A 14675-nucleotide genomic window follows, 5' to 3' on the forward strand; every position below is an offset into this window, starting at 1 on the left:
CTTTGCCAAAGCATTTAATCTTCTTGGCTGCTGTTGTAAATGGGATGTTCATTGCCATTAGGTCCTCTGGTTTTTTTTCGTATGTGAAGGCTATTTATTTTGTTTGTTAATTTTATATCCTGATACTTCACTGAATTACTACTCTGGTTTTATCATTGATTCTCTGGATTTTTCAGAGTACTGTCATGTCATCTTCAAACAGGGGTAGTTTTACCTGTCCTTTTCCATTCGTATACCTCTAGTCTCTCTTGTCTAACTGCGTTGGCTAACACATTCCATACAATGTTTAATTCTTGCCTTGTTCCTGATCTTAATGAAAATACCTATAGTGTTTTCCCATTAAATAGAATATTAGCTTTAGGACAAAGATAAACATTTTTTTATCATTTTGAGAAGATATCCCTCAATTCCTATTTCCTTGAGTGTTTTTTTTTTTTTTTAATGAATAGGTAATGAATTTAGTCAAAAATTTTCTCAGCATTTGAAGAAATAGTACATTCCTTGAGTATATCCTACCTGGTCATATTGTATTATTATATTTAATGTGGTATTGGAATATGTTTGCTAATATTATTGTTGCTATTAAAATTTATATACCTCTATAAAGACTCCATTTAATAAATTTACTTCAATCCCAGCTGGATTAGGAATTTTTGTTCAGAATTTTTGCACTCATTCATATTTATGAGTGATATTCATTTACAGTTTTCTTTCTTTGTATAATCTTTAGTTTATGCATAATTTTATACTTGCTTCATAAAAGAAATTAGGAATTGCTTTTTTCCTTAATACTCTAGAATAATTTTTAAAACATTGGGAAAATCTGGTCTTTGAATATTTGGTAGAAATCACTTATGAATCCAGTTGGGTATGGTAACATTTTTTAGTGTGGGTTAGTTTCTTATTAACACTATTTCTTTGTAGAAATTGGTATGCTTAAACTTTTTAACTCTGATGGCATCAAATTTGGTCATTTGAATTTACCTAAGAAATTATCCATTTTATCTAGGTTTTCAAATGGACTTGCATAGTGATCTCAAAAGTAGTTTCTTACGTGTTTTTAATTTCTCCTGCTTCAGTGATTATAACCCCCTCATCATTTTAATTTGTGTATTTGTGATTACTCTTTCTTTTCTTGATCAGGCTAGCTTGTGGTTTGTCTGTTACTTTTTTTAACCTACAATTTTGTTAATTAGATCTGCAGTTTTCCTCATCCTTGGGCATTCTACCTCAGCCCTGGGGTATGTCACTCTTCCTTATATCCTTTTTTCCTATATTTTTAGAGTTTTCCTTACTTGTTACTAACCAATTCCTAATTACCTCAATCACTTTTTATAGATAATAATTCTTTATATTAAACCTTTCCCATTCAAATTATCGTGTGGTTCCGTGTCTTGACTAGATCCTGACTAGGACATTTGCCGTCTCTTGGATTTGTTCTCTTTTTTTCCACCCATTCAGTGGCCAGTTTCCTCCAGCCTTTTTGAGTCTAGATAAACACAATATTCTTATAATATCTTGTTGATCTCCACGTCTCTAGTTCAGACTCCTCTAACCTATCTTTCATGATAACATCAGACAACTAGAAAATGCTACTAATCTATTCATGCCAAATCCCCAACTTAAAAGCCCTCGATGGGGGCACTACCCTAAATGTGAAGTCTAGACTCCTCAGCATGGAACACAAGGCCCTCTATGCTCTGGCTCCTTCTTAACTCTTGTTAACTGAATCTCTTGAGTTGCTCCTTTCTGTCTCCTTCCTTTGGCACTTTAGGCCAAAGACAATAGACAATAGACAATTTGACTGTAATAGACAATTTGATGGCACCCCACTCCAGTATTCTTGCCTGGAAAATCCCATGGACGGAGGAGCCTGGTGGGCTGCAGTCCATGGGGTCGCACAGAGTCGGACATGACTGAATGACTTCACTTTCACTTTTCACTTTCATGCATTGGAGAAGGAAATGGCAACCCACTCCAGTGTCCTTGCCTGGAGAATCCCAAGGACGGGGGAGCCTGGTGGGCTGCCATCTATGGGGTCACACAGAGTCGGACATAACTGAAGCGACTTAGCAGTAGCAGAGACAATTTGAAGTTCCAGTTTGAGTATTTCTTTCCTCTTTCAACCATTGGTAAATTGTTCTTTTTGCATGGAATTCTGTTTCTGATTCTTGTCTATTTGGTGAACACAACTACTCATTCCTCAAGACAGTTCCAGGATTCATTTATTTAGGTCTATCTTCATCTCCTAGAGTGGAAAATTTCCTCAAAGAAAAGAATCATGTCTTACTTGTCTTAAATTTCCAAATTCTCCCCCAAAGTAGGTACTAGATACATATGTGCTAATGTTGAATGAATAGATGAATTTTTATAAATGTAGATAGTTCTGGTACAATGCTATGAGGTTAGGGCACTTTCAGATGTCTAAGAATTGGTAAGGACACAACAAGGCATTGTTATTCCAAGGAATTTTCTACTTTCCGTGAAGTGACCTGATGAGGGTGCAGAGTTTCCAGTCCTGAGGCCAATTCCTGGCTCCTCTACATTATAAGTTGGGTGTTCTTCTGTAAGCCATTCTGAGGATGATACTTTAATGTCACAATTACCCATAGAACTCAGGATGCCAGCTGCAAACAGAGAGTACACTCCACTTGGGTTTTGAAGAAAATTAATTCCTGGAGTCTTTGTACAGGTATGGAAGGATTAAAGAAACCAACAGGTGGGTATTGGGGCATTTAGAAACTAGCAACAGTGAGAAGTCATTACCACGTAGTTCCTAAAGGGACAAGTGAAGAAACAGTGTTCCTGGAGCCTGATATGAAGTAGAGCTATAAAGAGAGGCTTCCTGAGAGGAGGTGTATACTTAGAGATGCAGTTACTGCGAGGACGAACCACAGCGCCACAGAACAGCACGGGGAGAAATACCCTGACTCCTTTCTCAGTCTGCCCTCCAAACTCTTGCTAGTGCTTCCCCTTGGCTCCTCTACTTGACCAGGAGTCACTGGTGAGGATGTCTGGGTGACATGGTCTGGAGAGCCAGCCCTGTCCTCCTCTAGCATACAGCAGGGTGGAGAAGGGCAGACATCACACGGAGGGAGTGCAAGCAAAGAATCACCAGCAACTCACCTAATTTACATTTGTAGGGAGTAAAATACATATGAAAATAACATATCAGTTATAAAAGGGAGTGTTTCCTAAATTCAACACCATCAGACATATCAAATAATCAAGTTTATTTTCTTCTAGAAGGAATGTCTGGGATAGGTACCAGAATAATCAGAATTCTGTGGTTCTGTGGTTAGATAGCTCTCTTGGTTAGAGCATGGTGACGATGAGGCCAAATTCAGAGATTTGGTCACATGAGCAGCAGTGTTACAGGACACAGACTACAGTCTCGGCTTCAGCTTGGCATCCAGCCATTATTTCATCCTGAGCACATCAGTAACCATTGCTTTTCAAATAATTTGCAAAAGTGTTTGTCCTACTGTAGTTATATATTAGAGGTGAGATAATCAGGCATTAGAAATGGACTTTATGTGGTGTTTCTAAAAGCCAGTCCTAGTAATTATCCAAATATCATCCAACCACCCTATTCTATACTTCACATAACAAATGCTAAAAGCAATGCCTTATAGCAAGTGTCAGTTTGTGATTCCAGGGTATCATCCAAAGAACACTCCAAGGAGCTGCTCCTCCAAAGATTTACCCTGTACACTGATCCTGCAAACCAAAGTGAGAACACCCAGTTCTCACACTAGCGATCCTGCTGTTGGTTATCTACAATTACTTGGGAAGTTCCATCCTAAAATATTCACAAGGTACTTAAGAATGGTGACATTTACATGTAGTCCTATAATTTCATTTATCAGATCACCTAGAAGACTTGTTCATTCCTTCAACCAAGTGTTTGCTGAGAGCCAACAGTGTGCTTTTACACAAAGCCTGACCAGCAAAATGGCATAGTTATTCCAGGCGGGGGAAGAGTGGAAAGAGGTCACAAAATGTCCAGAGCTGGATGCCTCATCAGAGAGGATATTATGTGAGTACCTTGTTAGCCTAATTAGGGGCGGGAGGGAGAAAGCAGTGAGGCTGGGGAAGAGATGAGTCATGTGAGCTCACTTTAGTTTGGCAAAGAAATATGTCTAATGGTCCTACATAAATCACAATTCTCACAATTATGTGAGAACTTGTGTCCCAACAGAGTGTTGATAAATTCAAGATTCCTTTATCTTTAATTTCTCTCTTACTTGGTGAGTATTGCAAAGCCCTTTTAGTTTTTCATGAGAAAATTTAGTTCAGAAAGGATGTGATTCACCAATATCCAAGAAGATGACACATGGTAAAGCCAGGAATCAAATTCAGTTATGTCTTCAGAATCTGCACTCTTTCCATTCTGTAACATCAACTTCCTATAGGTTTGAATTAGTAAAATGTCTTCTCCTATACCTAAAATTTGGCCACTAAAAAACTGCTTAGACTTTAGTGATCTATTGAAAAGAGGGAAGAGTAAAGTGCATCTCTCACACTTACAGAAGACTTATGGTTCTGCCCTCATCAGTTTTGTTTTCTGAGGAAAAACTAAGAAGACACTAACAGATTAGTCAACAAATGTTTGGTGAATGAATGGCACCATGATCAAGCAGTGAGAAGTCATGCAACACTTTCTAATACGTAAAGCACAAGAAGATGTCTCAACCCCTCCCTAAGACTCATTTCTCATTAAATTCTTTTCCACTTGATGTACTGCAGACCCTCCTAGTATCAACAAAAATTAGGCAGTATTTCCTTGCCAGGCTGATGCTATCGTGGAGCAAAGTGAAAGAAAAGAAAGTGAAAATGGCTCAGTTGTGTCCGACTCTTTGCGACTCCATGGACTATACAGTCCATAGAATTCTCCAGGCCAGAATACTGGAGTGGGTAGCTTTTCCCTTCTCCAGGGGATCTTCCCAACCCAGGGATCAAACTCAGGGATCTCTTGCATTGCAGGTGGCTTCTTTAACAGCTGAGCCACAAGGGAAACCCAAGAATACTGGAGTGGATACAGATCTTCCTGACCCAGGAATCGAACCAGTATCTCCTGCATTACAGATGGATTCTTTATCAAGTGAGCTATCAGGGAAGCCCATTGTGGAGCAAACTGTAACAAACTGGGGCTGGACCAAATAAAAGACCAATAAATGAATAACTTTCTCAATGACTTTCTGCCTTTCTTGGCTTAGTACCTTCTGAAGGGAAATAAAAGAGGGCAGAGAATATAAGCAAAGAGTGTCAGGAATTTGTGAATGGGATTGGTTCCCATGGAATGACACATTATCAGGCTCAGAACCATGATGCTCCCTGGAATGGGTAGGCCTACAGACAAATGTTTGTCCCTTCAACCAGCTGAATGGAAACAACCAGGACAATGAGTACAACAGGAGAGGAACAGAATCCTCAGCCAGCTGTTTCTGGACATATGGCTTGCTCCTCACACCCACTGTTTGTTTCCGAGGCATGGCTCATGGAACTCAGTAGCAAGCATCTACTCAGTGTGAAAATGATAGAAAGAACATAATTTTCCCAAACAAAACTAGCAGAGCTTGAAGAGGTCTCCAAATCATGCGATGGGACCCTGTACTTCTCTGGCCTGCTGAAATACCATCTCCACTTCAACCCTGTGGAAAGAAGGCCATTTCTTCTGGCCACTCATATCCTCCTGCATAAGCAACTCCCCGAGTCATGCACTCTGTCAGCAACTCTTGCAGTAGTTCCAGTTTTCCTGATTAGGTCTTGACTGACACATGTGTGTGTGTGTTCCTTCCTTCATTGTGAAGGCAAGACGTCAAACACAGGCCTCAAGTCATTTACCTTCAAAGCTGGTATACTTCCCCACCTACTTTTCTGTCAGCTAGACTGTGGATTCACATCAAGAGTGAGGGAAGCTGGAATAGGACTTAGGGGCTCTCAAAGATTATCTATTGAGCAAATAAGTCTCCCTGGCATGTTGCAACATCCTGGGTTTCATGTGTCCTCGTGGCTAGAGGGACTTTCTGGGATGAAGGGGTTATATGGATCTGTTTACCTATGATCTGGAGTAATGAAAAGAGCTCGGTATTCTATAAAATGTTCTATAAATAAAAGTTACTTTATGACATGTGTCAGGATACTTTGCTGCAATAAGAAATAGAAACCAAATCAAAGTAATTTCAGCAAAAAAAAAAAAAAAAAAAATAGCTCATATGGCTGAAAAGTCCAGAGGTTGCACAAGCTTTAGTTTTGACTGGGTCCAATGGTTCAAACAATGCCTTCAGGAGTCTGCTGCGTCTCTCTCCATCGCTCTGACTTGTTCTATCTTCATTTTAGCCTCATCAGACTCTTTCCCATGATTGCAAGAGGGCTTGCAACAGCTCCCAGTTACATGGCATTTTAGTGCTCTCAATCTCAGACAGACGTTATTCTTTCTCTGTGTGTCACTACTGCGTCACTACCATTTCTTAAGAAAGGATTCTGACTGGTCCTGCTTGGATTTTGTACCCACTCTTGGCCAGTTATTCTGTCCCTGGGTACCAAAGGTTCTGGGAATACCCTATTCCTAAGCCATTTGTGGCAGGGGAAGCAGAATCCCTGGAGTGAAGAAAAATAGGATAAAAGATACTGGGCAGGTGCCAAGTATGGAATATCATGAGGCAGCTGGGTACTGAGGGGCAAGTGAATTAGAAGACTTGAAACTGATCTCTGACTCCATCACTGATTCGCTGTGAGAATCCTGGCAGAGTATTTGACTTCTCTCATTTTAGGTTTCCTTGTTTGTGAAATGTGTGGACTAGGCTTGGAACAGTCATTTGTAAGCATCTTTAACTTCAAGATTCTCAATTTGAACAAACTGTTGTACAGAACACACAGGACCTTAGCGAAGCCAGCTGGAGAGGTGCTGGGGGGCAGGGGCATGCCTGGAGCCCCACCTGCTCTGCTCCACCTTCTGTCCTCCTGATGGGGCTGCGTGAAACTCCTGCAGCTGCTCAGAACACAGTCTGAGAAACCTTGAGGTATCTGATCTCCTACGCCTCTTCTAGCCTGGAATTTGGGGAAGTCTACGTAGACTGTGAAACCCTCTTTAATCTAGTTTTTCTCACTTTCCCTCTATTTATTTTTGGGCTAAAATCATGCATGTTGGCTATGTGTGAGAGACCACTTAGGAAAAATAATCATTTATTCAAATATCCAGCCAATTTACTTTGGCCTATTTGGAGCTTGTTTTTCCTGATGGGGAGGGAATAAATTTCCAAAGCCCACTTTTAAGATCGGCCTAGAAAAGGTGAGTGTACAAGTGAGGAAAAATAGGCAGTGGAAGCTGCCAAGCTGAGCTGGAAGCAGTAAATTCAAACCACTCCCATCTCCCCCACATGTGTACCCTGCTGGGCACTCAAGGCCAAGTGCACGGTCTGGAACAGATGGCAGAGGAGGATGATGTAGATTTTGGCTTCACCACTTGTGAAAACTTACTTTGGGGAGACACCTTCACCTCTAATCTGAGTGTGTTTGATTGAAATAGAGCATTGGGCAAGAGGAAGGGAATGGCCAGGGACGTGGCCTTCCTGCAGCCAGCAGGCAAGGGGGGAGGAGGGCATCTTTGGTCCAGCGGCACCAGGAGTGAGAAATTCGTGCTGCGGTGATTTCAAAGGAAGTCAGAGCCTTTGTGTTCCTTTTTCTTGTGACTGTTTAGAAAACAATCATAGAGTGGCTAGGAGACGTCAGCCAGCCCTTTGGGGAACAGATATGGATAAGCAGTAGTCTCTAGTCTCCTCTCTTAGAATCAAGAGAGGAGACAGGCAAACCAGTGCAGGACACTGTATGGGAAGCTGATACCCAGCTGTTCCGCACAAGCTGCTTGTAGCTGGTGTCTCTAATCTGATAGATCTGTGTCTTATTAGTTTATTACCATCCACACTTTGTGATGGGGGAATAGTACAAGAAAACACATGTATACACTCTACCATGGTAGCACAGAGTAGGAAAAATGACTCTGGAGGAGTTGAAGTAAGCTTTCCAGTGTGGAGGCGTTTGGTCTGTGCCCTACAGTTAGCGCAGGACATCGTAGAGAGGGTGAGAGGAGAAGGGATGGAGACTGCCAGGGCACAGCAGGAGCCACCACGTTCTGTGGCCTGAATATGTGCACAGAGGTTGGGAAGCTGAACAAGTAGGCTGGTGAACTGAGCATAAGTTGTTGGAGAACAGCTGTTGAGGAGGTGAGAGTGGAGTGCAACAGGCCTACAGACACTGCTTAAAAGCCTGGCCTTGCTCATGGGTGCAACTGTGAGCCACTGCATGTGAGAGGCTGGGTGCTGTGATCAGGCCAGTGTTTGAGAAGCTTCATCGGGGCCCCAGTGAAACTGCAGTTCTGGGAGGTGGGAAGGCCAGACAGAATCACTTCTGCTCAAGTGCCCAACAGCTGGCTAGGTTTTTCTTTCTGTTTAGTAAAAGCCAACATTTGCTGAGTGCTTACTCTGCGTTGAGCCCTTGCAAAATGCTTCCTCTTACATAATCCTCCGTACATTCCCGGCTCTGCTGATCCCAAGTTACAGATGAGGAGACTGAAGCTTAAAGATGCTGCCATTAGCCCACTGGGAGGCAATGTGAGGAGGAAGGAGTAGAGTGACCTAGAGGCTGTTGGAGAGGAAGGGACACTTTGTGGGTGACTGCTACATGCCACCCTCCATGGGATGTGCATCCAATTTAACTGTTACAAAACAGCTGCAGCTCTGCAGATGGCAGTCACATTCTCCTAGCTGCTCAGGCCAAAAGCTTTGAAGATATCCCCCCTCTCTCTCACACCCTATAGCCAATCTATCAAGATATCACGTCAGTCTTCTACCTTCAAAAATACAGTATTCAACCACCTTTCCCCCTTCACCGCTGCCAACCTGGCCCAGCCTACCACCTCGCTCCCTAATTCTGCCCCCTACAGACGGCTCTCTGTACAGCATCCTGGGTCATTCACCTAGAACCCAGGTCAGATCACCTAAACTTTTCTCTGCTTAAAATCCTGCAGTGGCTCCCCTGTCACTAAAGTAAAGCAATGTCCTGATAATGCCACCCTGCCATCACCTCTCGATCACCTCTCTCACTTCTCCCCACATTGCTCACTCTCCTCTGACCACTCCAGCTTCCTTCTTATTCCTCAGACTCACCTGGCACACTCCTGTCTCAGGACCTTCGCTCCAGCTGAGCCCTGTACCCAAAACACTCTTCCCTCAGGTCCCTCCTCTAAGTCTCACCTTCAGATTTTTGCTCCTGAAGGTGGTGCTGAGAACCCTAGTGAATTCTGTAATCTCATCTCCCATTACATGGGGGAATCTACCCTCCTTGACTGGATCTACATTCTTGTCTCATATCAATTATCTAATCAGTGGCAGAGCTAGCACTGCCCAGTGGCAAATCCTGGCTCTTGCTGTCACACCTGAGGAGAAGGAAAGCCCAGAGGAGCCCTGATGGGAGCATGGGCAGGCAGCAGGGACGACACTGGTTGTGCTGACATGGGGCAGCACGGAAGATGCTGCAAAGAGGAAAGCAACCTTTTCTTACACAATCTTGTTGCTGTAGTTTTTTAAAAAATAAAGAAATAATGACCCTCATGGCTGAGAAGACATGCTGTGTGTGTGCATGTGTGTGTGTAGAGGCATTGGCTTTCATCCTAGAACCTTACCTCATTCAGCAGGCATTTAACAAAGGCAGCACTATTGAATACCAACTAATTATCTGGCAACAGAGGGAGAGACTGAGAGATGGATGGGCCAGAGCGCACCTGACGGATGAAATATGAGTCATTCACAGATACCCTCCAGAAAGAGGCATCGCTGACAAGCACTGCTTTAGGAGTGTCACATACAAACCCTTTACTTCCCATAGGTTTTCTGAACCTGAGAGGCAAGGCTGAATTTTCAGGACAGAGCCTCAGAGGAGGCAATTCCGAGCTGCTTCTGGAGTTGCTGCCCAGGACCCATCCTGCTGTACCACCTTCCATTGGTTCTGGAGCTGGGACCAAGTTATCTATTTCTCTAGGCTCCAGGTTATACTGCTTTCATTGGTTAATACCAAGGACTGTCCCCAAGGATAGAGAGGAATGTCACTTACCACAGTGGCCTTCTCTAGAAAGTAGGCTGGATTGGGAGGAGGCAGGCAGGTCGCAAACTCAGAGAAATGAGGCTAGTCCTCACCTAGCCGAGGCAGTTACTTTCTTTCCTCAACTGTATGTTCACTCTAAGTGTTCAGGCTCAGAAGTGTGCTGGGGGGTGTGGGGATGGAAGCAGTGTTTTTTTTTTTTTTTTTGGAAGCAGTGTTTTGATACAACACTTGTGCTCTCTGTAAGGCTTTGTTCAGAAATGAACCAAGACTTCCAGTTGCGGTGATGCCTTAAGTGAGTAAAGCCAGCAAGCACTTTGAGTGATCAAAAGAGAAACGGAGGTGCCTCCTGGCTTCTTCCAGGTCACAGGCAGCCCTAGAAGGTGCTGTTGGATAAGCTGCTGTTATGACAGAAATGAAATTTGTTTTACACAGGCATCAAATGATGACCTCCCCCAAACATTCCATATTACTAGTCAGAAGCCACCCAAGACAGTATCAAAATATGAGCGCCTGAGAAAAGTTATTATGAAACAGCTTACTTTACAAGTGATTTCTCCCACAAAAGGAACATCCAAGTCTCCACGTCCTCCCTCTGGATCCCAGCTTGCTTGTATTGGTGTGTAGAAAAGTGAATGGATCCATTAAGTCCCAGCCCTGTTTCAGTCTGCCCACTTGTCACATTTGCTTATTGTACTACTTGAAATTTGCAGCCTCTGTGTCATGAAACATTTCTGATACAACGTCATCCTGGTTTTACTATGGCTTTTTCAAATATTCTCATTATAAACGCTAATCATGTGTGCTCCAGAGTCTACATGCCTCCCAGGTAGCTCAGTGATAAAGAATCCGCCTACCAATGTAGGAGATGTGGGTTTTGATCACTGGGTTGGGAAGATCCTCTGGAGGAGGAGATGGAAACCCACTCCAGTATTCTTGCCTGGAGAATCCCATGGACAGAGGAGCCTGGCAGGCTATATAGTACATGGAGTTGCAAAAGAGTCGAACACGACTGAGCTACTGAGCACACACACATGCGCACACTACAATCTATAATGAGTATGGACACCCTCTATGCCAAGAGTTCTCAAGCTTCAGCTTGCATTCACGTCCTCTACAGGGCTGGTTAAAATACAACCCTGGGCCTCATTGCTGGAAGTTCTGCTTCAAGAGATCTGGGGTGGGGCTTGAAAAAGTGCATTTCTGACAAGTTACCAGGGGCTGCACTTACTGCCGCCTCTGGTATCATGCACTTTGAGAACTTCTGTCGTGCTTTGTACTTGGCTTGCTCCTTGTAGGAAAGACAAACAGTTGTTTCATAATTGAACCCAGGAGGTGTTAACAAAGTGAGCACAGGTATGAGGCCAAACAGTAGCAGGAGGACAAGATGGGAACTGAGTGCTGTATGGAGGTGAAGGTGGGTGTTCACTCATCTCACAGTTCCCTGGAGGATCCTTTTTCATAGAGGAAAAACTCAAACAGTGAAATGGTCAGTATTGGTTTGAATTCTTCAAGTTGCAAATGATAAGAAAGAGAAAGGGTATTTTTGGCTTATATAATAAATGGAATACTTAAAAATGCACTGACTTCAGGCATGTCTTGATCCAGAAGCCCAAGTGAGTTTTTCTCTAACTCTGTTCTCTGCCTCTTCTCTTTCTGCTCCATTCTCAGATGGTCTCTCAGATTCTGGTGACAAGATGAATAGGAAGCAGTTCTTCCCACTGGCCAACTTTTTAGGAAGCCAGAGAAGACTCTTGTGAGTCCCTTGGATTGCAAGGAGATCCACCAGTCCATCCTAAAGGAGACCCACCAGTCCATCCTAAAGGAGACCAGTCCTGGGTGTTCATTGGAAGGACTGATGCCGAGGCTGAAACTCCAATATTTTGGCCACCTCATGCGAAGACCTGACTCATTGGAAAAGACCCTGATGCTGGGAGGGATTGGGGGCAGGAGGAGAAGGGGACGACAGAGGATGAGATGGCTGGACGGCATCACTGACTCGATGCGCATGAGTTTGGGTCAACTCTGGGAGTTGGTGATGGACAGGGAGGCCTGGTATACTTGGGTTCATGGGATCACAAAGAATCGGACACAACTGAGTGACTGAACTGAACTGAACTGTGCTATAGCTGTTCATGAGACAACTGTAGGGGTCATCCCCTTCCTGGGTTCCAGCACAGAGAAGTTCAAGAAGTGGGCCAATCCACAGTATATTATCCACAATGGCTGTTACTGCTGGAACATTGAGGGAAGTTGGGACAATGTAAAAATAGCACAGGACTATGTTTATTATCAAAGCTTCCTGTTATACATACCCAACCCCATCCAGCTAAGAAAATAGCAACTTTTACTTTGGAAACTTTCACATAACTTTTATCTCTTTTGCCATCATCAGATACAAAGTGTTTACTGGTGGGCTTAGTGTTGGAAACCTGTCATTTTAATGCGAGAATTTGCCAGAGCGGGTGGCATAGACTAGGTGAAATTGTAGCCTTGTAGCCATCATTTCCCCCAGATTCACAATAACTTAAAAAAAAATCTTTTCCTCCGCTGAAAAACACCTGCCTAGCTACAGAGTCTAATAGGTGATTCTAAGGGGACATAATGTTATTTTGAGGGCTATTTTCAGTCCTGTAGAGTTTTCATTTAGTTCTTCATGTAATAGGCACATGTACAAAAGCAATTAAACTAGAGAAAAAGCAAAAAATAACAGCAGGCAACTTGCTGCCTTCAGTTACTGTGCTCCCAATTGGGAACACTGTCAGTCACCAATGGGGCCTACAGAATTAAATTAGTTGCAGGGGGGTGGGGATTTTTTTTTGGCTGAGTCAGCATCTAAATATAGGAATCCTTCTGAAGGACTGCAGGTTTCTCAGAGGGCTATGCTGGAGGCAGGGAATAGACTGATTTTTAAAAGTCTATCCAGGAAAAGAGAATTATTGCAAAATGTGCAAATTTCCTGAGTTGTGGTTAGGAAAAAAAACATTTCTGTTTGGCTTTCCTGTTTGGCACCCAGTGAAGTGAAAGTGTCAGTCACTCAGTCACATCCGACTCTTTGCGACCCCCTGGACTGGAGCCCACCAGGCTCCTCTGTGCATGAGATTCTCCAGGCCAGGATACTGGAGTGGGCAGCCATTCCCTTCTCCAGGGGATCTAGACATTGTCTTTATCTCATTAAGATAAGCCAGTACAATAATCATGTTCTTAGAGTGATATAATCTAAAGTATGAGCTGGGGTTATGTTTTAGTAAAGTTGGGTTTTAAGTAATAGGGACTAAATTCACTTACGTATTAAGGGGATGTGTTAGAAAGACGCTAGAGATGAACAGAATCAGAGGGAGAGGACTTGCTGGACTTAAGGGATTCACTACTGTCAAGCCCACTCACGCATATACTCTTCCCCATCATCTCTCTCTGTCTTGGTGCAGATATGCCTGGCTTTATTCTCTCCTGCTGGAAACAGATTTCCACAGATAATGGAAGACAGCCACCAACAGATTCTAATTCATGTCCTCCAGCTTCTATGACCCAAATGCAAGACATATTCTTTCCACTTGACACAGCCCAGAAAAAAAGGAGTTCACAAAGGAGATGAGAGACAGGTGACCTGAAGAGTAAGAAAGGACCCAGCAGAGAGCTATGTCATGGAAACCAGAGCCAGATGGAGTTACAAGGAGGTGGCAATGGTCAAAGACATCAGACAGCACAAAGGGACCAAGTAGAATGGGATGGAAAAGTTCCTTCCAGCATTATTAACACAAAAGTTAAAGTCACGTTTATCTGTGCACTTAATATTGCAGGTGTATAAACATTCAGCCCTTTTCTTGAATTTTGGTGCTCCTGTGCTGTCACACGAATTTGGCTAACTGCCCATAGATTTGTGGCCCCATGTAGAGGTGGCTCAAAAGTATTAACATTTAAAAATTGGATAAAGGACCCACAAACAGCAATGAAATAAATCTCAGAGAAGAATCACAGTGGGCCGAGCATAAGTCACACACCTGCCAAAGTGAAAGATTTGGCCAGCCTGGGGCCAATAGACACATCATGTCTATTCCTGTGGGCGAGGACTGGGTACTATGATCAACAACCCAACCAGGATTACAGAATTGGAGCTGGGGAGAAGCTGGTTCCCAAGGAAGAGAAGGACGAAAGGTGTGTGGATAACCAACACAAATGGTTACAGGCACACAGCTAAGGGTAAACACATCCCAAGATCACCAATAACAGCTCTTAGTTATTCATATCAACGCTTCTGCTGCACCTACTTGCGTCTTACCTGTGTAGGTCTGGAGTATCACAAAGACGAGTGCAGTGAGATCCTCACCTTCAGAGTTCAGGTAGTTGGTGCATTGCTGTTGTTTAGTTGCTAGGTCATATCTGACTCTTACATGACCCCATGGACTGTAGCCCGCCAGGCTCCTCTGTTCATGGGCTTTCCCAGGCAAGAATACTGGAATGGGTTGCCACTTCCTTCTCCAGGGGACCTTCCAGACACAGGGATCAAACCTGCATCTCCTACACTGGCAGGCAGATTCTCTACCACTAAGCTACCTTGGAATGCCAAGTTGTTGAAT

Source organism: Bison bison, unplaced genomic scaffold (assembly GCF_000754665.1).
Source record: "Bison bison bison isolate TAMUID 2011002044 unplaced genomic scaffold, Bison_UMD1.0 scf7180017864469, whole genome shotgun sequence".
In the NCBI taxonomy this organism is placed as follows: Eukaryota; Metazoa; Chordata; class Mammalia; order Artiodactyla; family Bovidae; genus Bison; species Bison bison.